The 24,719-nt window shown below is 38.5% G+C and overlaps 1 pseudogene across 1 annotated transcript in view; it reads left to right on the top strand.

Moving 5' to 3' along the window:
* Nucleotides 1–263: 263 nt before the first annotated feature.
* LOC113590658 (ATP-binding cassette sub-family C member 2-like) overlaps nt 264–24,719 on the top strand; it is a 33,422-nt pseudogene continuing 8,966 nt past the window's right edge. Inside the window, exons 1-23 of the transcript XR_014123903.1 lie at nt 264–544; nt 1,139–1,312; nt 1,385–1,525; nt 1,602–1,742; nt 1,837–1,959; nt 2,052–2,107; nt 2,246–2,477; nt 2,957–3,144; nt 3,662–3,839; nt 5,859–6,113; nt 6,285–6,431; nt 6,797–6,881; nt 7,473–7,539; nt 8,352–8,478; nt 8,849–9,045; nt 9,565–9,732; nt 10,785–10,963; nt 21,108–21,174; nt 21,336–21,558; nt 21,885–22,039; nt 22,672–22,827; nt 23,025–23,206; nt 23,731–23,842. The product of XR_014123903.1 is annotated as an ATP-binding cassette sub-family C member 2-like (transcript). The remainder of the gene's footprint in view (nt 545–1,138; nt 1,313–1,384; nt 1,526–1,601; nt 1,743–1,836; nt 1,960–2,051; nt 2,108–2,245; nt 2,478–2,956; nt 3,145–3,661; nt 3,840–5,858; nt 6,114–6,284; nt 6,432–6,796; nt 6,882–7,472; nt 7,540–8,351; nt 8,479–8,848; nt 9,046–9,564; nt 9,733–10,784; nt 10,964–21,107; nt 21,175–21,335; nt 21,559–21,884; nt 22,040–22,671; nt 22,828–23,024; nt 23,207–23,730; nt 23,843–24,719) is intronic.

Genomic DNA, 24,719 nt, shown 5'->3' with positions numbered 1-24,719 from the left:
TGTTGAACAAGAGCAGTCACGGAAAACCGGTCTTGATCTTTATTCTAAAAAAAAAAAAAAAAAACGAATTAATTACGTTTTACCCATTGTACGGCTATTACGCTGCTTGTTGTGCGGGTTGTTTCCAACAGCGAAAACATAGAAAAGTGCAAAGCTATATCAGTTTAAGAAGACACGTTGATGGGAGAATCATTCATGCGTCTAATTGGGTTTTGAGCAGTACATGTCACTTCTTCTTGCGCTAACCAGATCACGAGAATCTCCCCCCCCCCCCCCCCTCGTAACGTCTAGGTGAAAGACTACTTAACAACAATATGTGTAAAACCATACGTCTTGGGCACAAGATATCCTAAGCGCAGGGAGAAAGCATTAAACGATGTGTGGTAACCAGCTGTACTGCATGTTGGTCGTCAGCTGAGCTTCCTAAAACTGCACAAAAAAGTTTCGAGTCTCTTGCTCACAGTATGTGTCGCACAGCTGCATTAAGAATAAAAAGGCAAAAATGTCCAGAGCACTGGACGAGTTTTGTGCATCAACGTTCTGGGTGAGTTCATATATGTTTTGTATTCGTATCAAGACTACCAAGTGGTAAAAGTAGCCTTTTTAGATTTTAAGCGTGGATTTTCTTTATAGAAATGCATTACGTGGCTGTCAGTGGTAAAGTATATAAATAAAAAAAGTAAAGCTGTTTTAGGAAAGAAATGACTGAAAGTAAATCAATTTTTAACCTTCACATGAACACTTAATGCAAGGACCAAAATATAGCCATTTGTTTAATAAGTAGTTAAATGGCCACGTCTGTTCTGTATTTGGCTGATAAAAGTTTGGATTGACATACATAGGTAAAACAAATTACAACCTGCATAACCCCATATATATATATATATATATATATATATATATATATATATATATATATATATATATATATATATATTACACATACTTGCTTTCCACAAAAAATTTCAAACTGAGGACCTTCATCAGTTATGCAAACAATGTACCATTTTAGAAAACTCTGTTTCTTTTGAAACCTTGTGCTCTACACTGCAGTTTTTATTACCCCCTCCCTATATATATAAAATAAGAAATGCTACAAGTTGCAGAAACTTAGACATTATTCATTTCTGTGTTGTAGAATGCCTCTTTCCTGGACCGTCCTGATCCGGACTTGCCGGTGTGTGTGGAGAGAACAGTGCTGGTCTGGGTGCCACTGGGCTTTCTGTGGCTCTGCTCACCCTGGCACTTGGCCACTCTCTTCAGGAAAAAGCCTCCCAAAACCCCTCTCTCCAAACTCTACATCTGCAAGCAGGTATGAGGAAGAAGCATTGCAGCTTTACAATGAAGGCAGGATGACTTCGGCTTTATTCGATTTCCCCCTCAGATTATGGTCTCCCTACTTCTCCTGACTGATGTTTCGGAACTGATTACAACTTTTGTTGATGACTACACTGATGTAAATGCAAAGACTGTGAAGAACCCAGTAGTGCTCTATGCTAACCCATCACTATTTGCGGTGTCATGGGTAAGATTGAGTAATTGTGCCTTTTTGTTCAGAGCCTGTATATGAAGTAACCTAATGGCTAGCACTCTCTTCCTAGATGCTGGTGCTGTTGCTCCAGGAGGCTATGAGACAAAAGGAGCGAGCTGTTGACTGTGGAAGTCTCTTTGTTTTCTGGCTATTAAAGGTCATCTGTGAGATCTTCCCTTTTCAGACCATGCTGAGAGCGGCATTAAAACAAGTACTATGCTGAACATAAATACACTACATTATAACTTTGTTTACCAAAAACCAAGAAACAGAGACTAAATGAGTAAGATTGTTTGTATCTTCAGGGAGAAACAGCCGATCGTCCATGCTTCTGTCTTTTCTACTTAGCCTATGGGCTACAGCTGATTGCTCTGGTCTTGTCAGCCATTGCTGATGTTCCACCTGACCTTCAACTCTTGACAAAAAGAGTAACAAACTTTTTCTATCATATCTAGAGCATTGGTTTATGTTTATTACAAGTATTTTGTCCATGCAGTCCTCTTGTGGCATTTCTGTTTAGAACCCAGAAGTCAGAGCATCATTTCTCAGCAGGATTACATTTAACTGCTTTAGCAGGTATGAACTATTGGCTTAGTCCTGTGCTCACTCTCCCCTTTTAATTTACACAGTTCAGCATCTATATCAAAGGGTCGTCATGCTTCTAATCAGTGCTACAGCCTTCAGTGACACTGTGTAATAAAAACTGACCCACAGGATGTTCATCAAAGGATACAAGAGGCCCCTGGTGCAGGAGGATATGTGGGAGCTAAATGAGGAAGACACCATCAGCTACATCAGCCGGGAGTTTGAGAAGATCATGGACCAGGAGCTAAGGAAAGCTCGCAGTAGACTGGAGAAACAGCAGAATGAGAAGAAATCTAGTCCAAAGCCCAATTCTGACCAGAATGTCATGACAAAGGGAATCAGTCAGGATTTCCTTGTCATGGTGAGGGCAGAGACACTTCTTGGTTCCATCCAATTAGTTTTCATGTGTTTTTCAATACAGGTTGCAGATTTCAAAAACTGACATGTTTTCTGACTTTTGAAATAAAGGTGTAGTAAGTAGAAATATCCATTTAAATTATTTACAAAGTGTTGTGAAGAATGCATTAAACAAATTTAGTCTAAAAATTATACAATGCTTATCTTCTGCCCTGGTCAGACTGAGTGCAATACTTTCTACTATAATATAAAAGTCCATGTGGCAAGTCATGAGACTGCAACACAAAGTACACCATGATACTTTAAAGCAAATTACCTTTTGTTTTTGTAATGGTTAAGATGGATAAGGTTCAGGTTCTTTATTATCATATGTTCAGATTATCACACAGTCAGTTCGACCATAAAATGCTTAAGATTGGACCTCCAAGCTCTTAGATATGAAACCAGAAATGTTTCATGGAAATTTAATTTTTTAACCTTCAGGTTGAGCAGAGAGAAAAGAAAGACCAGAGAAACAAAGGAGAGAAAAATGAGGAGGATGGAGAACCAACTTATCCTCATTCCTGGCTGATGCTCAGCATTGCAAAAACTTTTAAATGGGTACTTCTAGAGTCTGCATTCTTCAAACTGCTCCAAGACCTTCTAGCATTTGTGAGCCCACAATTTCTCAAGTGTGTGTGTAGCTCTAAATGAAGATTCCTTAGATTGTTACTATTTCTGCATTGATGATTTTCTTTTATTAAGTGTACCTAACCAATCCAGTATATTTCCTGAGATGCCTACTGGATCAATAGGTGTATGGTTTATGGACACTGTTGTGATACCTTAGTTATGTGATTTAGGCAATTTTTCCCTTGGATTGCAAATCCATTATCTCCATCATAAGACTTCCCAGGTGTTTCCGGTGACTTTGAACTTTGGGTTACAGAGGTTATCTTCACAGTACTGTAAACATGTAAGAATAGAGTGAGAAATAGCCCAGAAACATCCCCAGAGCTAATATACAATTATAAAATGAATTTCCACCAAAATATGCACATTTATATTAAATGTTGCCTTGGTTTGTTACACAGCTACATGCAGAATTATTAATGACTTTTTTTTTAACAACTGCATGCAGTGCTTAACAGTCCTTAAGTCCCCATTACTAAATTTAATATTTACCTTGTGTTGCTTGGTTTGTCCCAGGCTGCTGATAGGTTTTACTCAGGACAAGACCATGCACACTTGGTGGGGATACCTGTATGCTTCACTGCTGCTTGTGGTAGCTGTCATACAGTCCATATTTCTGCAACAGTTTACTCAGCGCTGTTTCAAGCTGGGTATGAGGGTCTGTGCTGCTATCATTGCAGCTATATATAAAAAGGTAATATTATCCTGATACTACAAAATATTTAGATTTCCCCTACACTGTTGTCTCAGTGACAACATCCTTTACAACATCCTTTAGTTTTGGTACAAATGTTCTAGTATAGTGCACTTAATTCTTGATTTTGTTGCTATTCAGGTGGAAAACAAAGCTTCCCCTTAGTGCACTGCAACCAGGATGATACTATTTTTAAAGACTGTGTGAACAATTATTAGGCAAGAGTGTATTTTGACCACATCATAATTTTTATGCATATTTTCCAACTCCAAGATGTATAAACTTGAATGCTTATTGGATTTAAGCATATCAGGTGATGTGTATTTGTGTAATGAGGGAGGGTATGGCCTAAGGAGATTAACACCCTATATCAAGGTGTGCATAATTATTTCCTCATGCAAAATTGGCCAAACGTCAAAAATCATAACACGTCTTTCAGACGGCTGCAGCGCTCTTAAAATTGTTAAGATATTGGGGCTTGATCACAGAACCATCAAATGTTTTGTTGCAAATAGTCAATAGGGTCGCAAGAAATGTGTTGAGAAAAAAAGATGCAAATTAACTGCTAAAGATTTGAGAAGAAGCATCCAGGAGCCCATTATCCACCAGTGCTGTCATATTCCAGAACTGCAACATACCTGGTGTGCTCAGACGTACAAGTTTCAGTACTCAGAAACATGGCTAAGGTAAGGAAGGCTGAAACCTGACCGCAACTGAACAAGACACATAAGGTGAAACATCAAGGCTGGGCCAAGAAATAAAGACAGATTTTTCAAAGGTTTTATGGACTGATGTGACTAGAGTGACTCTTGACGGACCAGAGGGAGGGGCCCATGGCTGGATCAATTTTTGCCACAGAGCTCCACTTCGACTCAGACGTCAGCAAGGTGGAGGTGGGGTACTACTGTGGGCTGGTATTAATAAAGATGAGCTAGTTGGACGTATTCAGGTTGAGGATGGACTCAAAATCAACCACCAAACCTACTGCCAGTTTTTTAGGCAATTTCTTCAAGCAGTGGTATAGGACAAAGTCTGCATCTTTCAAAAAGACCCTGATTTTTATGCAGGACAATGCTCCATCCCATGCATTGAGGCATTCCACTGTGTGGCTAGTCAGTAAAAGCCTTAAAGATGAAAGAATAATGACAAAGCCCCCTTCCTCACTTCCCCTATTGAGAACTTGTGGGCCCTTCTTAAATGGGAGATTTATCGTGAAGGAAAACAGTACAGCTCTCTGAACAATGTCTGGGAGGCTGTGGTTGCTGTTACACAAAGAGTTGATCAACAGATTAAGAAACTGACAGACTCCATGAATGGAAGGCTTATCACTGTTATTGAAAAGAAGGCTGGCTATATTGGTCACTTTTTTTGAAATGTCAGAAATGTTTGTTTGTAAATTGAATTGTTTATTATTCTCAATTTTACAGATGAAAATAAACAAATGTGATGGGGGGGGGGATTTCTGTTATTCGTTTAGTTGCATAATAATTCTGCACATACATATTCTTCTAAAAATGCCAAAACCTCACTTTTACTTTCTTAAATATTCAGGTTTGAGGTTTATTAACATTTTGGGTTGACTAAGAGCACTGTAACTGTTCAATAATAAAATGAATCCTCAAAAATGCAACTTGCCTAATAATTGTGCACCTAGTATATACTGTTTATAATTTATACACCTGATGGCATTTGCAGGCCAAAATTAGCTACAGCAGTTTTTCCTATTGTTGGAAAATGACAAGTCTCACATTCCAAAGTGGGAATTGCACTTTTCTGTATAGTGCATCCTTCGAGTCCTAAATGCTGAAAGCTTTCAGCCTCAGCCTTGACTTACATTGTCAAATGCACATGGATTCCAGGTTGAACACTTTATAAATGTTATCATGAAATAAATCTTGCACCATAAAATACTTTTGGAGCACTGTGGTTCCACATACCTTCCATGGTTAAATGGCATTTCTGACTGGTGGGTCACAACTGGCATCTGAGCAGGCATTTCATTTTCTCTGGCTTGTTTAGGCTCTAACACTCTCTAGTGATGCTTGGAAGGAGTCAACCATAGGACAGATAATCACACTGATGTCTGCTGATGCTCAGCGCTTTAACGAGGTCACCAACTTCATCCACCTCTTATGGACATGCCCATTGCAGATCATTATGGCTATATCTTTCCTATGGGTTGAGTTGGGCCCCTCTGTGCTAGCTGGCCTGTTGGTCATGATGCTTATAGTTCCCGTTAATGGCCTGCTGGCAACCAAGTCCAAGTCCTTCCAGGTATATTACAATCGTTCACATCGAAGCAGTTGAATGCTTACTCACACACCAAATCCAAATGCAGATATAAAGCGTGTTCTTAGAAACTGAAATTATAGCTGTTCACCAATTTTATTACACTCCTGTTAAATTGTAAATTTGCATCATGTAATTAGAATGTGTGTTCTGCAGGTGTCACTGGCCACCTTCGCTGTGTTTGTATCCATCAGTCCAGACAACATCTTGGATGCGGGGAAAGCTTTTACATCCATCTCTCTCTTCAATGTCCTGCGTGCTCCTCTCGGAATGCTGCCTCAGTTGATCTCTGCTATGGTGCAGGTAATGTGCACAATCACTCAACAACATTCACTCATCCGTTCACTCACTCTTAATCAGTCCCTCGTCCGGTCATTTGTGATTGGGTTCACTTTGAAAATGAATCTTTCTGAAAATTTAAATGGTTAAATTTCTTCTGGCAACGATGATGAAATTATGGAACACAATGTTGAAAGGAGCTGTGGCAGTTTTAATTATCTAACACTAATTATCTAATACAACATGAATAGTTGTATTATATTTAGCATTTTATGAGGTCAGCGAGTTAGTGAGCAGCTTTTGTTTTGAGCTTTTATGTACACGCACCCACACACACACACACACACAGACGTGCACTCATTTCCTGTCTATGGTGAGGTTATTTTCAGATGACTGTGTCTAGGAGAAGATTGGAGAGGTTTTTGAGCAGGGATGACTTGGACACCAAAGCAATGCATCACGACAACAGCCAGAGTAGATGTCTGTCCTCTGTTGTCATGTTTGAATGACCTTTATATATGTCTGAACATGATCAAATGATAGTGAATGACATAATTCTGATGTGCAATATCGCTAAAGCAATGCTTCTTAAAAACAATTACAGTCAAAGAAAAATACCCAGAGAAAGTGTTTAATATATCACAATGTGAAATTCCATTTGATTGCCTGAAATAGCAGGGTAAAAGGTTTCGAGAATGAAAAAAATAAATTTAAAAAATATAATCTAAAAATAATATCCTTATTATACAAATTTTTATGAAGAAAATGTTTTTTGCCTTCTTTAAAGACTTTTAAGATCATTTTTTTCAAGTTTTTATTGGCAACCATTAGTTTGTGGTTGTTAGTTTACTAACTCGTTAAAGGTACATTCTGGAACTACTTTAAAATCAAACACACTCACACATGCAAAATGCATGTGCTTCTCACCTATGAGGCTACGTGACTTTCAAGGCAGCTTTGGCAGAATAAGGTTGCAGCTAGCTAAATATATCTATGTGACTTGTGCTTCATATCTATGTAAACAACCTTGAAACTGAGCATCTCTGTTCTAATAACAATGATCAGCTGCTGCCATAAGTGTGACGGATGGCATCTTCTCCTGGGAGAGGAGCAGAGAGCCAGTTCTTAAGAAGTGAGTTCTGCGCTATGTTATTACAGCCCTGTACTGAAAACAGATAAGACAGCAGGGCCTTTAGGGCATATGTTGTCTACTCTTTATATGATTAATTTTTCATGATACACTCTGGTATGTTACAATTTATTTGTTTATTTATTTATTTTTCTGGTGGCTTACCTTTGATGAGCTTTCTCCTCCCTGTCAGCCTCATCTAGTTCTCAGAACACATGTGGTATTTACTGTCCTGCCATGGTACATCATTTAATTTTCTGCTGCTTACAGGGCGTCAGAGACAGCATAAATGATAAATGCAGCATTCGTTTCTGATATTGCATAAACTGACTTTAGCCATTTTCTTGCCACAGTAAAAAAAAAATTCCTGATGTTTATTAATATTTTGATATTCTCCATATTTGAATTACTCGGTAGTCTAAAAGGTAGTTTGGGCCAAAGATTCAAGGAAGCAAGGTCTTTCAAGTGAACCCCAGTTCACTGTGGCCTACATAATAAATATGAACACACAAAAAGTAAGCGATATCCAACCTCAAAATAGCTTCAAGGAGTGATTAAATAATTTCAGTAATCCTAATCCTGACTGTGCCCACAAGTGTGTCTGAGACTGCTATAATAAGATCCAGTTATCAGTTTGGGCCGTTATTTGACTCATCATTCAGGTAACTGTGTTTGACCCTCTGAAATCAATATTGAAAATGATTTAAAAAAATACTGTATTATGTCATTTTCATTTCAGTTAAATTCAGTTCAGATTTGTGCATGTGCCCTTGTACATTTGATATTGTTCAACATGTGTTTGTGCTTTTCGTCAGTGTTTCGCTGGACATTAATCCTGGTCTACTGGTGGCGGTGGTGGGAGCAGTAGGTGCAGGCAAGTCCTCGCTCATCTCTGCTCTGCTGGGAGAAATGCACAGACTTTCTGGGTCCATCAATGTCAAGGTAATCATCACAAGCACTTATTGCTGTTAGCATTGGAAGATAATGGCTTTTTTTTTTAAAGAAAACATACATGTTTTATGATCTTGGATCTTGGTAGATTTTTTCCCTATGCATAATCTGTTGCTGAACAGCTGATTGAAATCTTGGTGAATGCTTTTGCCGCTTTTGAAGGCCCTGTGTTTTTAGCATTCACATCTCTAAAAGAGCAAACCAGTAATACAAGATCGGGTGCAGAAAGTGTCACACCAGTTCAGTTAATTTCTCTTCTCTTCTCTTCTCTTCTCTTCTCTTCTCTTCGGGCCTCTCCTCTCCTCTTCACTCTCTTTTCTTTTCTTATCTTATCCTGTGCTGTCCTGTCTTGTCCTGTCAGGGATCTGTGGCATATGTGCCTCAGCAGGCTTGGATTCAGAATGCTACTCTAAAGGACAATATACTGTTTGGCTGGATGAGCAGAAGCTCCAGAGGGTGGTGGAGGCCTGTGCTCTGAAGCCTGACCTGGAGCTGCTGCCCGGGGGAGTCCTAACTGAGATTGGGGAGAAAGAAAAAACATTGGCCCTTCAAGGCCCAGTTAACTATGCAGTAAAAAAAAACAAAAAACTGTCAGGCCAGTGACAATAATGTTCTTAAAACTAAAATAACAGAGATACATTCCTATGCCGATTAAATTATTTACCATGTTCACAGGTATTAATCTCAGGGAAGGCTATATTGAAAATGATGATCAAAATTGAGCCATGAACATAACTTTACTGATACTATTTGTATGTAAATACATAGTGTATTGCCTTGCACACCTACCACTTGATTGATTTGAAATAGAAATATATTCTATACATCACTGTTGACTGACGTTACAGATAATGTCAATGCAGTTTCCTTAAACATTCAATCTTTCCATGGGACAAACCTAGCTATTTGTATATCATTTGTGTTACAGACTCATGAGTTGAGGGTACCAGCAAACATCTTTGGCCATAATGCACATTAGTAACATAGAGTTGCTTACCAACTCTAAAATGGAATGGAGTCTGGCTGCATGCCTAACCTGGATGCAGAGATTAATCCCTTGTTACTGCGTCCCCACAGGGCATCAACCTGAGTGGAGGGCAGAAGCAGACGGTGAGTCTGGCTTGAGCAATCTATAGCTCATCGGATATGTACCTGCTGGATGACCCGCTGTCTGCTGTGGACTCCCACGTGGGCAAACATCTGTTCGAGAGAGTGATCGGACCTGAGGGCCTGCTTAAGGAAAAGGTTAGTTCTGTTTGGTTTACTGCATTATGTCATTTTCACATCAACACAAATGAAATGAGTGAGAATTAGTAATTGAAATACTACACGGGGAAACCTACAATGTATTAATGTTGATATTTATGCTCACTTCCCCTTCCCCAGACCTGCAACCACTGGCTACTGTATTATATACACAATATAGATGATAATGATATAGCTGCAGACTGTAGGCCATTGTCTTGTTGAATTTGCACACCCTCCTCTGATGAATCTCACTGGCCACAGGACCAAGTCATTCTCAATTTATCAGTGACATTGATGATAGTGTCATGGTATAAGATCCTGCATGGTGTTAGATCCTGTTTTTCTACAAATCACTGTCACTACTGAGTTGGAAGAAGAGTTGGAGGGTGGCTAACCAAAAGTGAGGCTATTGTAGTGAGGATATTGTTTAAATCTTCATAATAAACAAAATTTTCTAAACAAACAAGCAAACAAGCAAAAAACATGGTTGTGAGTGTAGGTGACATATTTGACAATTACTGTTTGATATGAAATGAATGCACTTTGAAATGCTTTGTTTCAGATCCATACTTGATCCATACCTATGGAAAGGCTCATAACTGCATTGTAAAACCTGCCAGCTCTTTTCAGCCTTTTCGCCAGCAAGCAACATCACATAGAGTACTTTAACATATCAGAAACTGGCAGACACAGAAAAGCCAACCCCAGCAGCAAATCCATACCATGTCTCTGGCAGCATGTCCTGACAATATGTGCTTGTCAGTGTTTTAGCTTAGAATGTTTGGTAAGGGCATGTGGAGGTCATTGTTAAAACAAGAGGAGATATTGTTAAGATCAGTGTGCCCAAGTGCCTAAGTCTGCCCTGTCTATTAAACAGGAACCGGTATCCTCAGCAAAAAGAGAGAAATATGATTTCAGTTGGTGTGTGCCCTATTGTGGGCTAAAATAGTGGGCCTGTTTATGGAATTTTTTGCATTTTTCTGTCAAAAATTTTCTTAAAGCTCATTTGAATTTGTACAACAACAATTGTTACTAAAACCCATTTTTAGACCCATATCCTGGTAACCCACGGGGTCAGCTTCTTGCCCTATGTGGATGAGATCATTGTGTTGGTGGACGGCATCATGTCAGAGGTTGGGTCTTACAGCAGACTAAAAGCCAGCAAGGGAGCTTTCTCTGAGTTCCTGGACATGTATGCTAAAGAGGAGAGCAGTGAAGTCCAGGAACAGTCTGGTATGTATTCACTTTAGATGAATAGTTCATTTTATGATTTTGGCTGACATCAAAAGTTGCTCACCTGTCTTGATCCTGACTAAGCTCTTAAGAGGGATTCAACAAAGGGATTCAACAGTTTGAGTAGTTTAGGAGCGCAAGGTTTCTTGCCTATTAGTTTTTTTTTAGCATGGAATACACTTGAGTACACTTGAATAGATAAGATCGGCTAGCACTTATTGTCACATGCTCACGCTAGGGGACATTACTGTGTTTTGAATATGAATACAGTGCAATTTATAAATGATTGGATAGTGATGTTTTTTCTTGCTTTTGGTTCTTTACATTGAATTTTAAATAAGACAGTGACTATGACTAGAATTTCAGCTTTATTCCAAGGGCAATATACAGAGTAAACCATATAAGAATCATAGCCTTTCTTATTAGTTTTGCCCCATTTCATAAGACCAAAAATATTTGTACAAATAAACTTAAAAAAAAGAATTAAATAAATACATTTATACATTAAATAAATTATCATTAAATACATTAGAATTAGAATTTCTTAAATAAATAATTAATAAATAAACAATTAATTAATTTAATTAATTATTATAAGTATTAAATACAATTGTCATGTTTAAAGTATTAAATACAATTGTCATGTTTACTACTTGATTGCAAATAATACCACTGATGATCATTTGTCTGTTTTAAGCCTTTTTTTTGGCCTTTGGTCTTATATACAGTAAGTGAAATTAATGTTCAGGTTTGGTGATTGGCCAGTGAAGACCACTTCACTTTTTGGCCCTGAAAAAAAATCTTAGTTGCTTCGTTGTACAGGTGCAAGGTGAAGCATAGTCCAATTTTGAGTTATTTTGTTGAATCCTGTGAAGCAGCTTCTGTGCACTTTATCTTTCACCTGCTGTTAGCAGTCATGTCAACAAATGTGGCTAGTAGTGCTGGATGTGGTTTCTCTATATGGTGCCGTTTGGTGTTATTTTTGCTTAGCTACATTTTCCAAAGCCAGTCTAATTCAAGAACATTGTTTGAATGAGAATTTTCAGCTGAATTATATAAGTCACTAAAAAATCAAAATGGTGATCAAAAATCATTCATAAAGTTTAAGAAAATCAAGATCTTTTGCTATATCATCCAGTACTACAGGCTGGCATATCTGTTCCATTATGTTTCATAGATGAAGTGTTGTCCTTGGAATAATTGCATTCCTCAAAGTTTCCTCTTTGCATCACTTTGGCAAAGGTTAATTTTTGTCTCATCTGTTGATTAGCCTTTTGGCCAGAGCTCAGGTTTCTAGCTTTTATAACGCTGCTGTTTTTGTATTTTAGTCAACTATCTAGCTGTTTATTAATTTTTTTAGACACAGCTGCATGCAATTTTTAAAATGAATCTACAGACATTGCATTGTTTTTCTGAGTGCATCATATATAGTGGTAATTTAATGGTATAGTGGTAATTTAATCTGTGAGAAATGTCAAGTCAAATTTATTTATTTAGCGCTTTTTACAAAAGATGTCACAAAGTATCTTTACAAATGGTTGAGTCCAAGCCGCCAGTGATCAAACCAAGGGAGACAGTGGCAAGGAAAAACTCTCTAGAGCATGAGAAAGAAACCTTGAGAGGAACAAAGACTCAAAGGGTGGCCCATCCTCCTCTGGCTGACAATGGAAACCACAATAGTAACAATATAGTCAATAAGGAACAGAATAAGCAATGAAAAAAAAAAAATAATAAAATGAAAAAATAAGCAATTAATATCTAATCTGGTTTTCTAGTCCTAGTCTGGACCCATGTCCAAAACCAATCTCATACGAGAATGTCTATCAAGGGCAATGGAGAAGTTGTTGGCTGGGGTGGAGGTGTGTGGCTACAGCAGGAGACATCAGAGGGTGGTGGGAGTAGCCATGGCAGCTAAAACAGTTTGAGGCTCAATAACAACATGAGATCAGGGGTAGATGTACCTCGACAGATAGAGAGAATAGATTATTAGGCATGTCTAGGTATGAACTGGAGTAAAACAATCTTCAAAGGAAGAGGAATTGTAACCATTTTTATCATTTATGCTTAGAGCATTTTTATAAATGGTTGCTATAGAGCCTCCTCAGACATTTAAAAAAGGGCTGTGTATTGATTGTTTCTGGTAAGATTTCTTAAGTAACTGTTAGAAATTCGTTCAAAGTGACCAGTACTTCAGGTTCGATCTCCTCTAAGTTACCCTCTGCCCTCTGTCCTCTGTAGCTGGATCCTAGGAAGTCAAGAGACAATGACACCAGGGTAGTGAATCAAGAGAGTTCCACTTTATTGAAGACAGCACAGAGTTTATATGTGTCCTATATCTACTATCAAAATCTACCGGATGACGCCATGTTCTACTGTCTAATCTAAAGGTCTACGAAGAAAAGAGAGAAGCGAGGTTAGTAAAGATTAGGATGCACTCCGCATGACCGAGCCATGAGCTGTTCCTGTGTGAGCCATGAGCTACTCCTGTGCATAGAGAGAGACAGGGAGAGAGAGAAAGAGAAAGGGAGTGGTAAAGGAGACAAAAAGAGGGAGTGGATGACCTCGGGCGACTAGCTCGCGGTCAAGGAGTCATGTCATGGCTGATAAGCAGAGACCTTGCGTTGGGTGCCTGAACACAGAAAGGCTCCAGTGTCTAACAATAAATATCTCCATCTACTGAAGTGGAGTAAGTGCTATACAAATAAACTTGCTTTATCTTGCCTATGTAAAGTTCTATATGACCTCTTTCCTCAATATTTAAATTCACTTATTTTGTATAATGAACAGCTACATAGGTCACAAGGTGCTGGTTAACTATTACCACCTAGAATTATGAAAGTTACATCAAGAGAAAGAGTATTTTCATACAAAATCCTGCATGCTTTGGAATAACCTACCAGTCAGGGTTTATAATTCAGACCCAGTCTCTATTTTAAGTCTAGGTTGAAAACACATTTGCTATTCAAGTTTTTGGAAATGAGATTTCATGTTATAGAAATGGTGCAGACCCAGGAGTTCATAGACCAAAGAATAAATGTAAATTCTCATGCGTTCACATTAGTTTGATAGAGAGTTTGGCTGCTCTTCTCTTTTAGTTAAGCTGTTATGGCTGATCTTCCAGAATCTCAGCTGTAATTGTACATAACTATCCAGCACATTATACAGCTAGCCATCTCCCTGTTTCTTTTTTCCTGCCATGCTGTATACAACTGTCCCTCTTTTCTCCTCTTGGTCTCAGGGAAATTTTCTCACCTAGCCTTGCTCACTAAGGAGCTGCACCCAGATTTTCTGTTTATAATATCTGTAAAGCTGCTTTATGACAACATGTGTTGTAAAAACAATGCTCTTTAGAATGCTATTCATAGACTTCCAAATCAATGTTTAACACCATCATATCCCAGAAGCTATCCCAGTGACTACCACAAAGGAGGTGAGGCAGCTTGAGGCCTGATATGAGGACAGCAATCTCTCTCTAAATGTAAATATTTTGGACAAGTGCCTCACACTACCCTGCACATCAGAAGTATTGTACTTCTACACTGCTTCAAGTCCTTTTTAGTGCATATCACAACCCTGATCACTATGGAGACAGAGGAGACTAGAAGAATACCATCCTGATTTGCTTCTACAGAAGCATCATAGACCTGCAGTATAACTGTCTGGTATGGAAACAGATTCCCCTCATACAGGAAGTCTCTTCAGATGGATCAGGGTGCATCCTTATATGGTTTGTTTACAGAGCAACCAGACTCAATCCTCTAAATTTACAGTCAGTCAGATTGCTGAACAGATCTGCCAAAAGGACACTTCTACATTCACATTGAACTGCAACCTCAGGTCTATTCTACTACTACTGCACCCAGTTAGTTTACATTTGAGATTAAACTTCATTTGCTTTAATCTGTTCACTTTGTTTACTCCTCTGACACTATTTAGGATGCTAAGATATATTATCAGCCAACAATAGGTACTGCATAATGCAGTACACTATAATGTATACTGAAAAATAGCAATACACCCACCCCACTGCCACTGACTAATCTACTGCCCTGTCCTATGCTTAGTGATTTATTTACATTTACATTTATTGGATTTAGCAGATGCTCTTATCCAGAGCAACTTACAAAAGTGCTTTGTCATTTACTCATAGAATACATCCTAGCCAATAGAGTAGGACAGAATCCAATATACCAATGATCTAGAATAGTGTAGAAATACAGGGATCAATGTTAATGCCTAGAAGTAAAAAATACATGAGGTCTGTCTTAGACAATGATAAGTGCAATAAACAATAAGTACTAGAGTTAGACAAGATCAGTTTAATAAACAATACCCTACAATAAGTACTAGTTTAGTTAGTCAATATAGCAGGATCAGTGGTTGTTTCAATATTCCATGAATAGATGGGCCTTCAGTCTGCATTTGAAGAATGCAAGGGACTCTGCTGTCCAGACAGCATGTGAGAGTTCATTCCAACTTCTTGGAGCCAGGACAGAAAATAGTCTCGATGCTTGTCTTCCATGAGACTTGAGGTTCAAAGTAATCAAGGTACGGATTGAGCTTTGATCTCATGTATGAAGGGGCTGGTCCATTTTTGTGTTTGTAGGCAAGCATTGAGGTTTTAAATCTGATGCGTGTGGCTACTAGAAGCCAATGAAGGGAGCGCAGCAGCGGAGTAACGTGTGAACTTCAGAAATTTGAAGACCAGTCATACTGCTGAATTCTGGACAAGTTGTAGAGGTTTGATGGCTCTTAGAGGAAGACCAGCAAGTAGTTAGTTGCAGTAGTCTAGCTTTGAAATCACAAGAGACTGCACAAGCACGTGGGTAGATTCCTGTTAGAGAAACGGCAAAATCCTTTGTATGTTACAAAGGAGAAATCTGCAAGACTGGGTTAGATTTGAAACATGAGTTAAGAACGACAACTAGTTGTTCAAAGTTATGCCCAGGCTACTGGCAGCTTCAGATGGTGATACCAGGGAGTTCTCGAAGAAGAAACTGTGAGGTCATGGTAAGGGTTGGGAGTACCTGGAATGTTCAGAAGCTCAGGTTTACTGGAGATGAGCTTCAAGTGGTAGGCTGTCATCCATGATGCAATGTTAGTCATGCATGCTAAGATACATCTGGAGACCTGCGTGTCATAGGGTCGAAAAGAAATAAATAATTGAGTGTCATCGGCATAGCAGTGCTAGGAGAAACCATGAGAAGATATCATATTAACAAGAGAACGAGTATACAAAGAAGAGAAGGGGGCCTAATACTGAGCCCTGTGGAACATCAGTAGAGAGTCTACATGGTTTAGCTGTGGATCCTGTCCATGTTACCTGATAGGACCGTCCGTCCAGATAGGACTGAAACTGTTTCTATGTAGAGCCAGTCACACCAAGCCTGGAGAGAACAGAGAGGAGAATGTTGTTTTTAATCTCTTGTACAGGGAATGTATACTGTATGTATAGTGTATAGTTTATTGTATAGTCTATATTGTATTGTGCATACAGTTTTGCACTGTTTAACAGTTTACACTGTTTACAGTCTCATGTCAGCACCATGTCCTAGAGAAACTACAGCATGTTTCATTCCTTGCTTCTCTAGTGAGACAATAAAATTGACTTTGAAAATTTTGTTCTTTAAGGATTATATCTGTAGGTTCTGTGCGGTAAATCTTATGGGGGCATGTTGTTGCATACCTCATACTTACAGTAGGCTTTGAGTGATCTTTTTCTTTTTTTTTCATGATTGTAACTATTCTTCCACTACTGTGATTTTAGTATTCTGGCCCATTAGTTGCTATATCTTAGCACAGCAGTTCATACTTGCTTTTTATCAATGTACTTCATTTGCATTTCAATTTCAAAACAGCAGAAACTGTCTAGTTAAATACCACTGAACTGTTTATTACATGCATCTGATACCTTTGACAGCCTTGCGGATGTCAAATCCTTTTCCCTTGTTTTTATCTTTAGACATGTCACAGACCACTGTGGTCCTGGAAGGCCAAGACCATCAGGTCGACAGCGTTCATAAGAACCATGGCCAAAGTCATGCCTGCAGCTTTAACTGGTAAAGCCATATGCATAAGGCCAGAGCAAAAAGAAATATGAAATATGTGAAATATGTGGGTTAAAATAAATAAATAAATGTAATTATATATATATATATATATATATATATATATATATATATATATATATATATATATATATATATATATATATATATATAGGAATGACAGCTGTCAATATGTTAAATTTGTCCTGCTTTTACCTATGTTATGTGAGTGATGCAAATATATTTCATAATTTTATGTGTGATAACTTAAGGTTGTCCATTCATATGGCCCTTGACCATAACAAGGTTAAATCTCATAGCAGGTCATTCAGACTTGTCAGCATGGTGCCTTGATAGAAACTGTACAAATTATTAGGACCTAGGATTTCGTTTTATGTGGTCTGGCCGCTTTCGTAATATTAATACCCAACTTTTTGGCAAAATTATCATAGCACAAAGCAGATCACATGTATTGCCACAACCTTCCAATACAGTTGTGTTCAGTCTTTTTCAGGCTATTGAAAGTGATGCAGAAATATCCTTTTGACCTTCTGATGTTTTAGAACCTGCAAACTTGTTTGGGGCCTCTAGGTTACACAGGTGCTTTGCAGGCCCTTGGAGTATTGCTTTGACTTTCCAATACAAAAACACACAGCCTATGGAAAAGGTTGTAGAACACTGAGTGCAACCTAGTGCCTCCAAACTCTGCATATCCTATTTCCCTAAGGAGTAGTTTATACCTGCCTGCCTAGGTCACATGGCTGATCCAGAGACCCCTGGAACGGAACTTTGCCCTTCCAATTAGAAGGCATGTGATTTATCTGGGCCAATCGAAAAAGGCACAGAACATACAACCTAGGGCCTCCAAACTTGGCATATACCATCCTTCATTTATGCAAGCCAAGTTTAGTACCCCTAGGGCACATGGCTGCTTCACAGGCCCCTGGAGTGTTGCTTTGACCTTCTTATTCAACACCTTACAATCTTTTGCCAGCATTATTTTAATTTCTGTTTCCAGTTGCCGCTGTGCATTTAAAAAAAAATGCTATGAAGAACAAACAAACTTCAAATTATTACTAGGAAGAAGGCTGACCTTGTGACCTAAGGCCGCTTACCTCCGTGTATGTATTCTCCCTAAGGCCTAGTTTATGTCTATCAAGTTTGGTTGAATGACTGGGTCACAGACCTTCCAAATAAAATGACCACATAGCCATTTTGGGTCAATGGAAAATGTTGCTGACTGTGCAACCTCAGCATACACTGTCATACATTGGCACTGTTTTGACCTTTTCCTGTTTTTATTTGTAAGTGATTCACTTATTAAAAGCTTTCCAGACTTGGTTAATGCCTGTACCATTATCACCCAAACCTTCTAGTATTGGCTAGCTCCTTGACTATCTGCAAGCTCCTTGACATCAGACACATTAACTGTTTGACTTGCTTCAGCCATAGCATCCTTAAGTTGTCCAGTTGTTGCTGTTGTTGTTGTTTTGCATGAAATCATTAATTTCAAGACCCATTTCTCTGTAATGGCTTTGAATTACTTGGAAATTTTATCCAAGCTGTTGTCATCTAAGGGAACAAGCGCCACTTTCAACTTAATTTTTTTGATGTAATTTTTATTCTTTCTCATGTCTATAACCACTAGAATCAGTGGGCACATTTGTGCTCACATAAATGTAGATGCTTTAGTGTAATTTGCCTGTGACTTACTGTCATTTTCAACCTTTTCTGATGGAAAGCAGTTATTAGAGGATTCTGCAAACATTACTAACAAATCTGGATAAAATCCAGTTTGGACCACAGGATTCTCATTCTCAGTGTAACACAACTATTTTTATGGAGGGTGGCCACTGTCTTGCTCACAGTCAGTGAGTTTCTGTCACTTAATGACCTCTGGAGCCTTTCACATGTTTTCTGACCATTTGAAGCAGATGTGTTATGCTTTTTACACTCTTCAATTAATCTAGCATTTTGCTTGGTCAGTTGTGAAGATTTGGACTCCCAATAAAGCTTAATAATGAAAAAACATTCTTCAAAAGAGTCATGCTTGATGGCATATCCCAAAGCCTTTTTTAGACTCATCTAGAGTCCATGTTTTCTGTCAGAAAACCTTTAGAGGAAGAATAGTGAGTTGTCTTTTGCTCACAGATATGTTTCGTCACAACCTCATTTATCTCTTATATACCTCATCTGAATTGAAACTCCACATGAGAGGATATCACACTGCTCTTAATCTCAGCTATACTACCTTATCCTGATTCTGTCTGAAAACAGCATCTAGCCAATATTTCTTGGTTCAGAATAATAGCATTACTCATTAAAGAGGTGTTAGTGTAGCATTTGGGTCATGACACCCAGTTGTTAGAAATTTGACAATGGAGATTCAGGAGCCTGCAATGATCCTTGGCGAGGGTGATAGATAGTGTGGCTTATGCCTGGGAGTTATCACCTCCTGAACAGGCAGTCACTGTGGCACCATTACAGAGACATTCAGAAAAATAATAGAAGTACAAACATAATATAAAACAGAATCAGAAACAATCACAAAATAACACAGTTATAAATTCCTTCAATTGTCTCCATAAGTCTAGTTTATACTTGCCGATTCTAGGACCCTTTGGTCACACAGCTTGTATGCTAACCCCGTGAATTTTGATTTGACCTTCCAATTCAAATGTGTGCAGCCTATTTTGGCAATGAAAAAGGTTGCAGAAATCCAGTTATGCGACTTAAAGCCACAGAAGGCTGACCATGTGATCTTCAAACTAAGTCACCTCTGTTCCTCTTATGCAAGGCTTTTTGAAATGAAAATGCCAAGCAAAAATTAGAATCTTTTTTTATAACTTTCCACATGTACTGATTATAAAACAGCAGTGATGCTTCAAAGTCTTATGGTACTGACTGGTCTTGGTCAATTTTTGATTTCACGATAATTTTCCTGAATAAACAATGTAAGCAGAATCACTCTTTCCCATTATCCATATAAAATTTGTATGTTCATGACTCACCATATCATTAACAAATTCAGCTGTGTTAACAGTGTGTTTGCCTTAATTCTTTGGAAACTAGTCACCATTTATTAATATTAAAGAATAAGCTCCCAAATGGCCCTACCAAAATGTGTTTGCCCTGCCATTGTGGGTTTGAGCCCCAAGGATGCCACAGCCATCTGTGGCTAGGTGTTCAAGGGAATAAAATTAGTGCTGCTCTTTGGGTGAGAAAGAGGCACTACTTAGCCAATTCAAAGTCCAGTTTATTTACATAGTGTTTTTGCAACATGCATTGTCATAAAACAGCTTTACAAATGTCTGTGTCAAGATGAGCAAGCCAGTGGTGACAGTGGCAAGAAAAAACTCATGAGTGGAATAAGGAAGAAACCTTGGGAGGACCAAAACTCAAGCGAGAACTCATCCTCTTTGGAAAACTTATAAGCATTCCATGCTAAACTACATTATAAATAGTCCGTGCAAGTGCAAAACAGCAAAGTTCAATAGCATTCCTGATTCCAGCATTCCAATTAGGACATTCCTCTGAGTGCATTCATCTGTGTTGCAGCAAGGGCATCACCTGTCTGCACCCCTAGGGCTTGTAGTTGTATGATGGAGCTTGTTAATTTGTTATTGGGAATTGGCTTAATGACTAAAATTAGATGAAAGATAAAAATATATAGAATCAAGCTGTATGCAAAGTCTGTTGTAAAATTGAGGTTCATTGTCTGTTATCGGTCTTCAGGCTGTGAATAATTTATTTGAAGTGTTTTCAATCTGGAGAACAAGAATCAATTCTGGAAACATTATTTTGTTTGAATTCTCAATCCCCCAGTACCCTGAAATGTATTATTATTAAAATGATCTGCACTGAGTACTGTCAGAAACTGGGTCTACTTGCAAAGTGAATATATTTTGCTAACTGCACATAATTGAATCTTGTGTAATCAGAATTTTTCAGTAGATTAACATTACATCAAAGTAACATATCTCCATAATATGAATTTATACTAAAAGCCTGTTTCTCACATCAGTACATATAATATTTTGTGAACTGGTATTGAAGCAGAGCTCTATTTGCTGTGTACTGTTACCAAAACAGATTTTCAAAGCCCATGAAGGTACCATCACTCAGGTTAATTGAGAAGGAGACTGTGCAGACTGGACGTGTATGAACTTCTAAACTGTATTCATTTGAATGCTGCCCATGACACTGCCTCAAATAAACAACTCTATAACAGAAATGCATACCAGAATAAATGCAACTTCAGATTCTCTTTAAAATAGCTAAACTTCCTTCACTCTGTCTATCCATTTTTGCTCCCATCAGGTGAAGTTCTCTGTGTATCTATAGTACCTGAGGGCTATGGGCTGTGGACTTGCCAATATGTTCATCACCTTGTACATCATCCAGAATGTGGCTTTCATCGGTCAGAACCTGTGGCTCAGTAAGTGGACGAATGATGCAGTGAAGTGCCCCAATGGAGGGTCCTACCCAGCCCATATTAGAGACATGAGAATTGGAGTCTTTGGAGCTCTTGGAGTGGTGCAAGGTAACAGAAACCTGGCCATTTCTCTCACACTTGTATAACACTTAAGCCTGAAAATAAGTTCTTTAAAATTAGCATTAATTAGTATTTTGGATCCCAATTCATTCATCAATATAGACATTTAGGCATTTTTGATTATCTGGCTCAGCATGAGTCTATTCAGTTGAACATAATAAAAATAAAAAATAGATTGAGATGAGAATTGGATTGCATTGTGGATTGGATTGGATTGGATTGGATTAAAGATTTTCATCAGTGTTATTTGAAGTGTGTTGGTTGGACATTGGACATTTGTTTTATTGGATGCCCCAGTTTCTTATTATTGTCAGGCTTCATGGTGTTTCTGGGCACTGTGCTCTTGGTTGACGGAGCAATCCATGCTTCCAGGAGTCTACACACTCATATGCTGTCCAATATCCTCAGAGTGCCCATGATGTTCTTTGACATCACACCATCAGGAAGCGTGATCAATCGCTTTGCAAAGGTACATATACCATTAGAAGTATAAACAGTTTCAACTTAATTAGAAGTTTTAAATATATATAGATGTTGTTGGCATAAGAATGTATCATCTCTGGGTATTTCACTATTTAGAAAGTAATTGTTACTTTACTTTTCCATTTAGAATTAGTAGCTTATATCAAAGTCTTAATTTATTTATTAAACAATAAAAATAATGTATTTATTAAACAATACAAAAAATGCATGGCCTTTTTTACTTTATTTAATTAATGCTTTCTTTTTTTGACAGATAAGTAATGATGTATCTTTTGCTGATGGCTGATATTTTATTCTGTTCTAGTCTACTCTCCTTGTTCAAAACAATATTTGCTGTATTGGTACTGAACTGTATTACTGCATAGTTCAGATAGGTATTTCTGATATTTTCTCATATTTTCATACTGAGTCTCAGTAATAAATGGCTTTTCTCTTGATCAACAAGATAAGTGACGTGAAGTATGTCTACTCGTTTGTCACATAAACCAACAATACTAACTGATCATCATTGGAGGGCTTCCGAGATCACAATACAGCTACCACTGGAAGTTAAATAAATAGTAATTGTCAATCATAGATCGCTTTTTTATTGTTTTTCTTGCTGGGCCCTACCTATAGGACATGTTCACTGTGGATGAGCTGATCCCCACAGGGTTGCGCATGTTGATCCTCAAACTGCTCGAGCTGATTGCCACTTTGTTCATTATCTGCCTTGCTATCCCTCTTTTCACTGTGGCAGTGATTCCTATTATTGTGATCTACCACTTTGTGGAGGTAAACCACTGTTGTAATCATGTAGCTACATGGGCAGATGGGATCTTACATGAATATTCTTAGTCTGAGATGCATGATGACTGTGGGCAAGCTTTTCAGACCAGTAAATAAGTAAACATTTGCTATTATTTAAATACTTCTATAATGCCATTATTTAAACACTGCAATTATTCTATTTGTTATTTATTGAATTTTAGAGGTTCTACTTGGCCACATCCTGGCAACTGAGGCGGCTGGACTCCGTTTCCCACTCTCCCATCTACTCCCGCTTTGGAGAAACTGTTTTGGGCCTCTCCGTCATCTGGGCCTATGGGCACCAGAAACGCTTCCTGGACAACAACAACCTCAAGTGTAACTGCCAGCTGATTGTCTCCAACAGGTCTGTCATAAGTTGCTTCCATTAGAACAATGAAATTATGAGTTGCAGTTATATGCATTACAGGAGGCCTTCACTCAATGATACTACATTGCTAATAATAAATAAAACCAGTCAGGGGCCAGTTACTATTATGCTAATGTAACGTCTGCTGGCCCAAGTGCTGCAGGGCATGAGGCAGGACGCACAGACCTCCTCAACGGTGCAAGACATTTATTAACATTAAACATAGATGACAAAGGTGGCACTCACATACAACATCTATGGTGAACACGAACATTTGAGGTCTAACACATACGCATGAAATGGTGATAACACAAACAGACATTACGGCTACAGCGTTGTGTACATATATTGACAGTTACACAAAGTAGTGACAATGACCGAGGGTGCACACGCTGACAGGGATGTAAATAGACAGACAAACATTCAACAGTAAACCCTGTGCAAGAACTAATCATCAGTTATTCTATAAGTTATTCTCGTTTGTTATCTTGAAATGTTAGATGAAACATAGAAGCTTGAAGCACTGACTGCCTACAGGTAACTCTAAACACACTGGTCAGGATGACCTCACAGCTGGAGACCCATATTGTCGCTGTGGAGAGAGTGAAGGAGTACACAGAGATCCCAAATGAGGTAGATGTTTAAATTATGTAGTGTTAACAAATTAACACAAACATTGGCAAAAGTGAACACTGGCCTATTACTGTAAGGGTTGGCAATAGGCCGAGGCCCCCTCCGGACACCAGGGGGAGGCCTCGAGTCAGGCACACTACCAGTCATGCTTGATGCCCAACAGCTGGGCTAGGTGTATAATGCCCAGTGATCCAGTCACTCAGTGTTGGGTCTTTGCTAAAGTTTTGAGCCAAGCTTCTAGCTGGTAACTCTGGGTATTGAGGTCTGTGAGCCCTTGTGCTACACCTCTCTTCTGCTCTTTGAAGGTGCCTGTGTTTTTACATGTCCCTTCCCTTCTCTAGTTTTCCCTCTAACTTTAGCCACTAAAGTTCCTCCCTGTTTTCTAGTTTTGTTTGGGAAGTTTTAGAGTTTGGTTTTCCCCAGTGCATCGGGGCTGCCATTCTTCCTGTAGCATCCTTTGGTTTCCCTTTTTCCACGCTCGGTGTGGTGTTTAGTTTTTCCTTCCATTTTGTCGTCCTCCATTTCTTTGAAGCTTGATATGCGCTGAGGTCATTTTTTGGGTGCTGCAGTCTAGTGGGAGCTTATTTGCCTCATAACAAAGTGGCTGGGGTTTGACTCCCAACTGTTGTTTTTTTAACTCCTCTTGTTTTACCTGTTCTGAGATCTAACTGTTTTGCACACAGGCCTACCCTCATTAAAGCATTGTAGCTCACCCAGCAGAGTTTCCATGTCATCACCTATCTGTGCTGGGTTTGAGCACAATTACAGTGCTTGCTTGTCTGTTTTGTATTCTTTGTGAAAGTTAGTTACATCACAAGATAAATTTATTTACAGATGATGAATACAAATTCAGTTTCCTTCTTTTGAGGAGGGGTTA

The sequence above is a fragment of the Electrophorus electricus genome, chromosome 5 (assembly GCF_041902795.1).
Source record: "Electrophorus electricus isolate QZ-2024a chromosome 5, ASM4190279v1, whole genome shotgun sequence".
In the NCBI taxonomy this organism is placed as follows: Eukaryota; Metazoa; Chordata; class Actinopteri; order Gymnotiformes; family Gymnotidae; genus Electrophorus; species Electrophorus electricus.
This window is presented reverse-complemented; position numbering and strand designations above follow the sequence as displayed.